Here is a 10,593-nt window from a genome sequence, read left to right as displayed (position 1 = left end):
TTTCCTCCTCATCCTCCATGTCTACCCATCCGCGCTGCAACAATGGGACGATTCGAAGTTGCCCGGAAGCCTCCTGTATCACCATCACATCATCGGGCAACTCTTCTTCCTCCTCCTCCTCCTCCTCCTCCATTAAACGCAGTGAAGCGGACAGATGTGTGGACCTACTCTCCAGCTGTGACGGATCGGATGCTATCCCTAACTCCTCTGTGTGATCTGAGTTATCCCTGATGTCAATCAGGGATTCTCTCAGAACACACAAGAGCGGGATTGTAAGGCTCACCATCGCATCCTCAGAGCTCACCCTCCTTGTGGACTCCTCAAAGACCCGTAGGATGTCACAAAGGTCTCTCATCCATGGCCACTCATGGATGTGAAACTGAGGCAGCTGACTTTGTGGCACCCTAGGGTTTTGTAGCTGGTATTCCATCAAAGGTCTCTGCTGCTCAACCACTCTATTCAACATCTGAAACGTTGAGTTCCAGCGTGTGGGGACGTCGCACAAAAGCCGGTGTTGTGGCACATGCAGGCGTTGCTGGAGAGATTTTAAGCTAGCAGCGGCTACTGTCGACTTGCGAAAGTGGGCGCACATGCGCCGCACTTTCACCAGTAGCTCTGGAACATTGGGGTAGCTCTTTAGGAAACGTTGCACCACTAGGTTGAAGACGTGGGCCAGGCATGGAACATGTTGGAGTCCGGCAAGCTCCAGAGCTGCTACCAGGTTCCGGCAGTTATCACAAACGACCATGCCTGGGCCCAGGTGCAGCGGCTCAAACCATATTGCCGTCTCATCGAGGAGGGCATCCCTCACCTCGGAGGCAGTGTGCTGTCTGTCCCCCAAGCTGATCAGCTTCAGCACAGCCTGCTGACGTCTACCAACGCCAGTGCTGCAACGTTTCCAACTCGTAGCTGGGGTCAATCTAACAGTGGAGGAGGAGGCGGTGGCGGAGGAGGAGGCGGTGGCGGAGGAGGAGGCGGTAGAGGAGGGGGGGTGTTCTTCTCGTGTCCCTGCCAGGAATGTTAGGCGGGGAGACGAGGTACACCGGGCCAGTTTGGGAAGCAGTCCCAGCCTCAACTACATTCACCCAGTGTGCCGTCAGTGAAATGTAGCGTCCCTGTCCGCATGCACTTGTCCACGCGTCGGTGGTCAAGTGGACCTTTGTGCAAAGCGCGGAACTAAGGGCCCGCCTGATGTTGAGTGACACGTGCTGGTGCAAGGCGGGGACGGCACACCGGGAGAAGTAGTGACGGCTAGGGACGGCATAGCGAGGTGCCGCAGTTGCCATCAGGTCCAGGAAGGCGGGAGTTTCAACAAGCCGGAACGCCAACATCTCCTGGGCCAGCAGTTTAGCGATGTTGGCGTTCAAGGCTTGCGCGTGTGGGTGGTTAGCAGTGTATTTCTGCCGCCGCTCCAATGTCTGAGAGATGGTGGGTTGTTGTAAAGAAACGCCTGATGGTGCCTTTGATGGTGCAGGAGAAGGAGATAAGACAGGACCAGGGGAGGATGAGGTAGAAGTCAACAAAGTGGCGGAGGCAGATGAAGTGGTGTCCTGGCTCGTCCTCTGGAGTGCATCGCCAGCACAGTCAGCAGTGGCAGTGGCAGAGGCAGAGGCAGTGGCAGTGGCGTGAACGGCAGGTGGCCTTTGTCCTGCCGTTGCTGCCTGCCACGGATTCCAGTGCTTGGATTCCAAATGACGGCGCATTGAAGTGGTGGACAGGTTGCTCTTCTCAGAGCCCCTAATCAATTTCGAGAGGCAAATTGTGCAGACAACACTATATCTGTCCTCGGCGCATTCCTTGAAAAAACTCCACACCTTCGAGAAACGTGCCCTCGAGGTGGGAGTTTTTCGGGGCTGGGTACGAACTGGAACATCTTGGGAGATTCCGGGTGTGGCCTGGCTTCGCCTAAGCTGCTGACCTCTGCCTCTGCCTCTAGCTACCCTTTTTGGTGCTGCACCTGCCTCAACATCCACACTACTTTCCCCGCTTGACATCCCCCCTGTCCAGGTCGGGTCAGTGTCCTCATCATCCACCACTTCCTCTTCCAACTCCTGTCTCATCTCCTCCTCCCGCACAATGCGCCGGTCAACTGGATGCCCTGACGGCAACTGCGTCACATCATCGTCGATGAGGGTGGGTTGCTGGTCATCCACCACCAAATCGAACGGAGATGGAGGAGACTCTAGTGTTTGAGCATCTGGACACAGATGCTCCTCTGTTAGGTTCGTGGAATCGTGACGTGGAGAGGCAGGTTGAGGGACAATGAAAGGAGCGGAGAACAGCTCTGGGGAGCAGGGACAGTTTGGGTTATTGTTCTGTAAAGCTTCGGAATTTTGGGAGGAAGGAAGACAAGACTGTTGGGTAATAGGAGGAGAGGAGGCAGAGTCTGACTGGCTGCTGGACAATGTGCTGTAAGCGTTCTCTGACAGCCATTGCAAGACCTGTTCCTGGTTCTCGGGCCTACTAAGGTTTGTACCCTGCAGTTTAGTTAATGTGGCAAGCAACCCTGGCACTGTGGAGTGGCGCAATGCTTGCTGCCCCACAGGAGTAGGCACGGGACGCCCTGTGGCTTCACTGCTACCTTGCTCCCCAGAACCATTCCCTCGACCTCGCCCACGGCCTCGTCCACGTCCCTTTCCGGGAGCCTTGCGCATTTTGAATTCCTAGTTAGAAATTGGCACTGTATACCAGTAGTAAAAATTGTGGGTGCACGTAACCCCAATATATTCTTTGAATTACCAGTCAGAAACTGGCACTATATGGCAGTAGCAAGAAATGAGGGTATTTGTATTCCCAATATATTCTTTGAATTCCCAGTCAGACACTGGCACTGTATACCAGTAGTAAAAATTGTGGGTGCACGTAACCCCAATATATTCTTTGAATTCCCAGTCAGACACTGGCACTATATGGCAGTAGCAAGAAATGAGGGTATTTGTATTCCCAATATACTCTTTGAATTCCCAGTCAGACAATGGCACTGTATACCAGTAGTAAAAATTGTGGGTGCACGTAACCCCAATATATTCTTTGAATTACCAGTCAGAAACTGGCACTATATGGCAGTAGCAAGAAATGAGGGTATTTATAACCCCAATATATTCTTTGAATTCCCAGTCAGACAATGGCACTGTATACCAGTAGTAAAAATTGTGGGTGCACGTAACCCCAATATATTCTTTGAATTCCCAGTCAGACACTGGCACTATATGGCAGTAGCAAGAAATGAGGGTATTTGTATTCCCAATATATTCTTTGAATTCCCAGTCAGACAATGGCACTGTATACCAGTAGTAAAAATTGTGGGTGCACGTAACCACAATATATTCTTTGAATTACCAGTCAGAAACTGGCACTATATGGCAGTAGCAAGAAATGAGGGTATTTGTATTCCCAATATATTCTTTGAATTCCCAGTCAGACAATGGCACTGTATACCAGTAGTAAAAATTGTGGGTGCACGTAACCACAATATATTCTTTGAATTACCAGTCAGAAACTGGCACTATATGGCAGTAGCAAGAAATGAGGGTATTTATAACCCCAATATATTCTTTGAATTCCCAGTCAGACAATGGCACTGTATACCAGTAGTAAAAATTGTGGGTGCACGTAACCCCAATATATTCTTTGAATTACCAGTCAGAAACTGGCACTATATGGCAGTAGCAAGAAATGAGGGTATTTGTATTCCCAATATATTCTTTGAATTCCCAGTCAGACAATGGCACTGTATACCAGTAGTAAAAGTTGTGGGTGCACGTAACCCCAATATATTCTTTGAATTCCCAGTCAGACACTGGCACTATATGGCAGTAGCAAGAAATGAGGGTATTTGTATTCCCAATATATTCTTTGAATTCCCAGTCAGACAATGGCACTGTATACCAGTAGTAAAAATTGTGGGTGCACGTAACCCCAATATATTCTTTGAATTACCAGTCAGACACTGGCACTATATGGCAGTAGCAAGAAATGAGGGTATTTGTATTCCCAATATATTCTTTGAATTCCCAGTCAGACAATGGCACTGTATACCAGTAGTAAAAATTGTGGGTGCACGTAACCCCAATATATTCTTTGAATTCCCAGTCAGACACTGGCACTATATGGCAGTAGCAAGAAATGAGGGTATTTGTATTCCCAATATATTCTTTGAATTCCCAGTCAGACAATGGCACTGTATACCAGTAGTAAAAATTGTGGGTGCACGTAACCCCAATATATTCTTTGAATTCCCAGTCAGACACTGGCACTATATGGCAGTAGCAAGAAATGAGGGTATTTGTATTCCCAATATATTCTTTGAATTCCCAGTCAGACAATGGCACTGTATACCAGTAGTAAAAATTGTGGGTGCACGTAACCCCAATATATTCTTTGAATTACCAGTCAGAAACTGGCACTATATGGCAGTAGCAAGAAATGAGGGTATTTGTATTCCCAATATATTCTTTGAATTCCCAGTCAGACAATGGCACTGTATACCAGTAGTAAAAATTGTGGGTGCACGTAACCCCAATATATTCTTTGAATTCCCAGTCAGACACTGGCACTATATGGCAGTAGCAAGAAATGAGGGTATTTGTATTCCCAATATATTCTTTGAATTCCCAGTCAGACAATGGCACTGTATACCAGTAGTAAAAATTGTGGGTGCACGTAACCCCAATATATTCTTTGAATTCCCAGTCAGACACTGGCACTATATGGCAGTAGCAAGAAATGAGGGTATTTGTATTCCCAATATATTCTTTGAATTCCCAGTCAGACAATGGCACTGTATACCAGTAGTAAAAATTGTGGGTGTATATAGCCCCAATTCTATTGCTAGGGGACTTGCAGGGTATTTCTGGGGTGAAGGTGGGGGGGCACACCGTTGGAACGGGTATCGGGGTATATATCGGGTATACGGGAATACACTGACAGTGTATTCCATTCAGGATCCTGGGAAAGCTGGGTTGCGGCGATTGAGCCCGTCAGTGCCACGTTACACTGACAAGCTTCTCCCTGGAATTTAGCTCTTACAAGAGCTGTTGTGGTTGTCTTCTCCTTCCTATCCTAGCCTGTCCCTGCCTACCCAGAATCTAAGCCCTAGCTAGCTGGACGGAAACCTCCGTCCTCGGTGAATTGCAAGCTCAGAATGACGCGAACCTGGGCGGCGCTGTTCTTTTAAATTAGAGGTCACATGTTTTCGGCAGCCAATGGGTTTTGCCTACTTTTCTCAACGTCACCGGTGTCGTAGTTCCTGTCCCACCTACCCTGCGCTGTTATTGGAGCAAAAAAGGCACCAGGGAAGGTGGGAGGGGAATCGAGTAATGGCGCACTTTACCACGAGGTGTTCGATTCGATTCGAACATGCCGAACAGCCTAATATCCGATCGAACATGAGTTCGATAGAACACTGTTCGCTCATCTCTATTAATTAGAGATGAGCGAGTACTGTTCGGATCAGCCGATCTGAACAGCACGCTCCATAGAAATGAATGGATGCACCTGGTACTTCCGCTTTGACGGCGGCCGGCCGCTTAACCCCCCCACGTGCCGGCTATGTCCATAAATTTCTATGCGAGCGTGCTCTTCGGATCGGCTGATCCGAACAGTACTCGCTCATCTCTAGTATTAATGGCTGTATGTTGAGTGATTCTGATGATGCACCAAATTTACACTTATGAAAGCTTAACACTGACTATCTTACATTGTATCAAAGCATCACATCATATTATATCAAAGTGTCATGTCATACTGTTGTCCCATGAAAATGTATAATGAAATAATTACAAAAATGTGAGCAGTGTACTGTCACGTTTGTGTCAGAGTCCAGACACAGATTCCAGGCTGCAAATTGCACCGCTAAGGAGACAGGGGAAGGAGACTATCCCTGGCACTACGGTGGCTAGCTAGGCCCTGCCTACGGGTGGTGGTCAGCTGTCTCCAAGCTAACCTTGGCCTCGACGACTCCTGGCTCTCTAGCACAAAGACCTGACAGACAGACAGGGCAAGAGCTGCAAGAAAGCTAGGGACTGGGGATTCTAGGGTGGTGACCCCTGCAGAAATAAAGGTGCAGCTGCGGACAAACAAACAGGACGGGAGGTGCTGGACAACTGACACGCAGCACAACAAAATACAAAACAAGAGAAATGAGGAGAGGGACAGTGGAGAGGTGAGGAAAGGGTAAACACGAGACTGGGGTAAAATAAACTGGAACCCACCTCTAACAACCAGACAGTGCCAAACAAACAGACGTGAAGGGCAGGGCAGAGTAGAAGTGTGGAGGGAAACCAACTCACACACAAACAATACTCAAACTCCTTTCTAGTCAGTAAGTACAAGCAGAACACTCCTCCTCCTCCTAAGGCCAAGAATTCTAAGTTGAGACCACAAAAACCAGCAACTGGTGGAGCCAGCCCTCTTCCTAATAAAGGCTCCAGACTCCTTCCATTGGATGATGGCGATCCATAACACCTGAGGTTAGACTCCTATAACCTCAAGTGTGTTCAGAAGACCAGAACACTATGTGCACACTGATGGCTCAATGGTAGGGAACCCACCAGCAGATCACAGAAGCCCAGCTCAAATCCCCAACAGAACAGTACACCAACACAAACAATCAGGTCATGACAGTACCCCCCCCCTTCAACGGGAATCCCCCGGATTCCTGGGCCAAGCCCTATCTGGATATCTCCGGTGGAAGGCAGCCACCAGTCTGGGTGCAGACACCTCAGAAGCCCGAACCCATGAGTTGTCCTCCACACCATACCCTTTCCAAGCCACCAAATACTGAAGGGTTCCCCTCAAAAATCTGGAATCCACAATCCGGGAGACCTCATACTCTCCGTCTGAGTCCAAGGGAGGCACAACTATAGGTGCAGTCTCCACCGAACTCACCTTTTTAACAGAGAGACATGGAACACAGAGTTTATTTTCCATGAAGGGGGAATGTCTAACCTGACCGAAACTTCATTAATAAGTTCTGTCACAGTAAAAGGACCCACAAACTTAGGACCCAACTTCTTAGAGGGGACCTTCAATTTCAAATTTTTGGCTAGTAGCCACACCCGGTCACCCACCACAAAATCAACTTTTCTCCTTTTCTTGTCCGCCACCATTTTATTTCTCCGTGAACAAGATACCAGATTTCTCTTTACCCTGACCCAAACATCCTCCATCTTAAGAGAGAAGGACTCCTCCTTTGGCACCAAAGACTTAGCTCCCGAAAAGGGCCCAAAAATAGGGTGTTTACCATTACAGCAGAAAAATGGAGAGCAGCCTGCCGCAGAGGAATCATGATTGTTAAGAGCAAATTCGGCCAAAGGTAAAAAATCTGCCCAATCATCCTGATTATCAGAGACAAAACAACGAAGGAACTGCTCAATATCTTGATTTTTTCTCTCAGTCTGTCCGTTGGACTCAGGATGGTACCCGGAGGAGAAGGACAATTTTATACCCAGTCTGCCACAAAATGCCCTCCAGAAACGAGCTACAAACTGAGAACCCCTGTCAGAGACAATATCCTCCGGAACTCCATGCAGACGTACCACATTTTTAACAAATTCCTTTGCCAAAATTTTGGCCGAGGGTAACTTAGGAAAAGAAATCAGATGACACATCTTACTAAACCGGTCAATTATGACCCAAATAACCGTGTTACCCTCAGATCGTGGCAAGTCCGTAATGAAGTCCATGGCCAAATGTGTCCAAGGACTATTAGGAATAGGCAAAGGATGTAGTAACCCTGCTGTCTGCGCATGAGAGGCTTTAGATCTGGCACAGACCGCACATTTAGCCACATGCACCGCCACCTCCGCTCTACAACCTGGCCACCAAAAATTCCTAGTAACTAGTCATAGTTTCTGCCACCCCTGGATGCCCTGCCAGTCTGGAGTCATGACATTCCTGTAACAACTGACCCCGCAGGACCTTTGGTACGAACAACTTACCCCGTGGGGTCCCCCTAGGAGCCCTGTCCTGAGCCTTCAAAATCTGAGCCTCCAATAGAGTATCTAGGGCTGCCAACACAACTCCCCTTTTCAGCAAAAATTCAGGTTTGTCGGATTCATGACTGGGGGTTAAACTTCGACAGAGCGTCAGCCCTGCCGTTCTTAGTACCGGGAACATAGGTCACTGAAAAGTTGAAATGGGCGAAGAAAAGCGCCCACCGAGCTTATCTGGCATTTAAACGTTTTGCAGCATCCAAATAGGTTAAGTTTTTATGATCAGTAAGAATCTTAACTGGATGTCTAGCACCCTCCAAAAAATGACGCCAGTGCTGTAAGGCCAGTTTAATAGCTAACAACTCTCGATCGCCAATGTCATAATTAGATTCTGCCAGGCAAAACTTTTTTGAGAAGAAGGCACACGGATGCAGTCGCCCCTCCTTCTCCTGTGACAATACTGCACCCACTCCTACAGACGAAGCATCCACCTCAACCGTGAAAGGCAGATCCTCGTCTGGTTGGATAAGCACTGGAGCAGAGCTAAACCTAACTTTCAGAGCTTCAAAAGCCTCCACTGCTTTCAAGGGCCACTGCTGAAGATTGGCTCCCTTTTTAGTCAAGTCAGTTATGGGTTTAGCAAGCACAGAGAAATTTTTGATGAACTTCCTATAATAATTGGCAAAGCCCAGAAACCTCTGTAATGCTTTCAAGGTCTCAGGCCTTGGCCACTCCAACACAGCTTTAACCTTCCCTGGGTCCATCTTAAAACCCTCAGATGATAAAATATACCCCAAAAATGACAATTCTTGAACTGCAAATAAACATTTCTCTGGTTTAGCATATAAGGCATTTTCCCTAAGGATTTGTAAGACCTCTCTTACTTTTGCCCAATGGGATGAAATATCCTTGGAGTAAATCAAAATGTCATCCAGATAAACCAGAACTCCCCTACCTAGAACCGGACCTAAAACATCATTAATGAAATTCTGGAAAAAGGCTGGAGCATTAGTAAGACCAAATGGCATTACAAAATTCTCAAAATGCCCCTCAGGGGTATTAAAGGCGGTTTTCCATTCATCACCTTCCTTAATCCTCAGGAGATTATAGGCCCCTCTCAAGTCAATCTTAGAGAACCATTTGGCCCCCACTATCTGATTAAACAGGTCCGGTATCAACGGCAAAGGATAAGGGTTTCTCACAGTGATCTTATTGATCTCCCGAAAATCTAAACAAGGACGTAGACCTCCGTCCTTTTTCTTTACAAAGAAGAACCCTACCGCCACGGGAGATTTCAAGGGTCTGATATGACCAGCCTCCAAACTCTTGGTTAAATATTCTTTTAATGCCTCACGTTCAGGTATAGACAGGTTGAAGAGGCGACTTTTGGGCATCGCCGCCCCCGGAACAAATTCTATGGCACAGTCATACTCCCAATGAGGCGGTAAGGTCTTAGACTTGGATTCACTAAAGACATCCTGAAAATCAGATATTTCCGCAGGTAAAGAACAATCAGTTATCGTGGCAATCATGGCGTCATCACACCTTTTAACACATTCTTTGCCCCAGGACAAAATAACATTATTGGGCCAATCTATTACAGGATTGTGCTTCCTCAACCAGGGAAGCCCCAAAACAATACTGGCCGGCAAATTAGGCAAAACAAATAATTCAATCATTTCTTTATGATCAGGTTTAAAACATAAATCAAAATCAGCAACAGAATGGGTAATGGCATTAAGGCCCAATGGAGAATTGTCAATTGCGGATACTGGGATAGGAAGAGACAACTCCTTTAACTCCAAAGAGTTGTCTTGCGCAAACTTAGCATCAATAAGGTTCAGCGCCGAACCACAATCAATAAGGACATCAATCTCCTCCCTGTTACTGCACAGAGAAGATTTGGCCTGAAAAAGAACCCCAGAAGATTTTATAAACGCCAATCTAACCGGACTAGATACAGAAGTGTCATTGGGAGAGGGACGTCTTTCTCTTTTAATATTCCCACCAGGTCTGTGATTAGGACGTTTCTCACAATATTCAATAAAGTGGCCCAATTCTCCACAGTAGAAGCATCGACCAGTCTGACGGCGCCTTTCTCGCTCTCCTCTGCGATTGACCATACCACCCAGCTGCATGGGCTCATCAGAAAATTCAGCTGGGCGGGAAAGCTCAGACGCCCTGAAACGCCAGTCAGTATCCTCAACCTGCCTCTCCCTGAGACGCCTGTCAGCCCTTACCGCCGACAACATGGCGTCCTCGAGAGATTTAGGCTTGGGAAAAGCGACCATAAGATCCTTAATCTTAGCATTCAACCCAGTCAGAAAAAAACTTTTTAATGCTGAAGAGTTCCAAGTGGTGTCTGCTGCCCACCTACGGAACTCCGCACAGTAGGTCTCAGCGTCTTTTTTTCCCTGACGCAAGGACCACAGCATAGATTCAGCAGTAGACTCCCGATCAGGGTCCTCATATAAAAGACCAAGAGCCCTGAAAAATTCCTCCACAGACTGTAAGCAAGGAGCAGAGGCTGCCAACGAGAATGCCCACGTCTGTGGAGACCCCCTAAGCAGAGACATGATAATGCCAACCTGTTGTGATGCATCACCAGAGGACTGAGGCCTAAGCCGGAAATACAATTTGCATGCATTTTCAAAACTAA

This window comes from Leptodactylus fuscus, chromosome 5 (assembly GCF_031893055.1).
Source record: "Leptodactylus fuscus isolate aLepFus1 chromosome 5, aLepFus1.hap2, whole genome shotgun sequence".
Taxonomy (NCBI): Eukaryota; Metazoa; Chordata; class Amphibia; order Anura; family Leptodactylidae; genus Leptodactylus; species Leptodactylus fuscus.
This window is presented reverse-complemented; position numbering follows the sequence as displayed.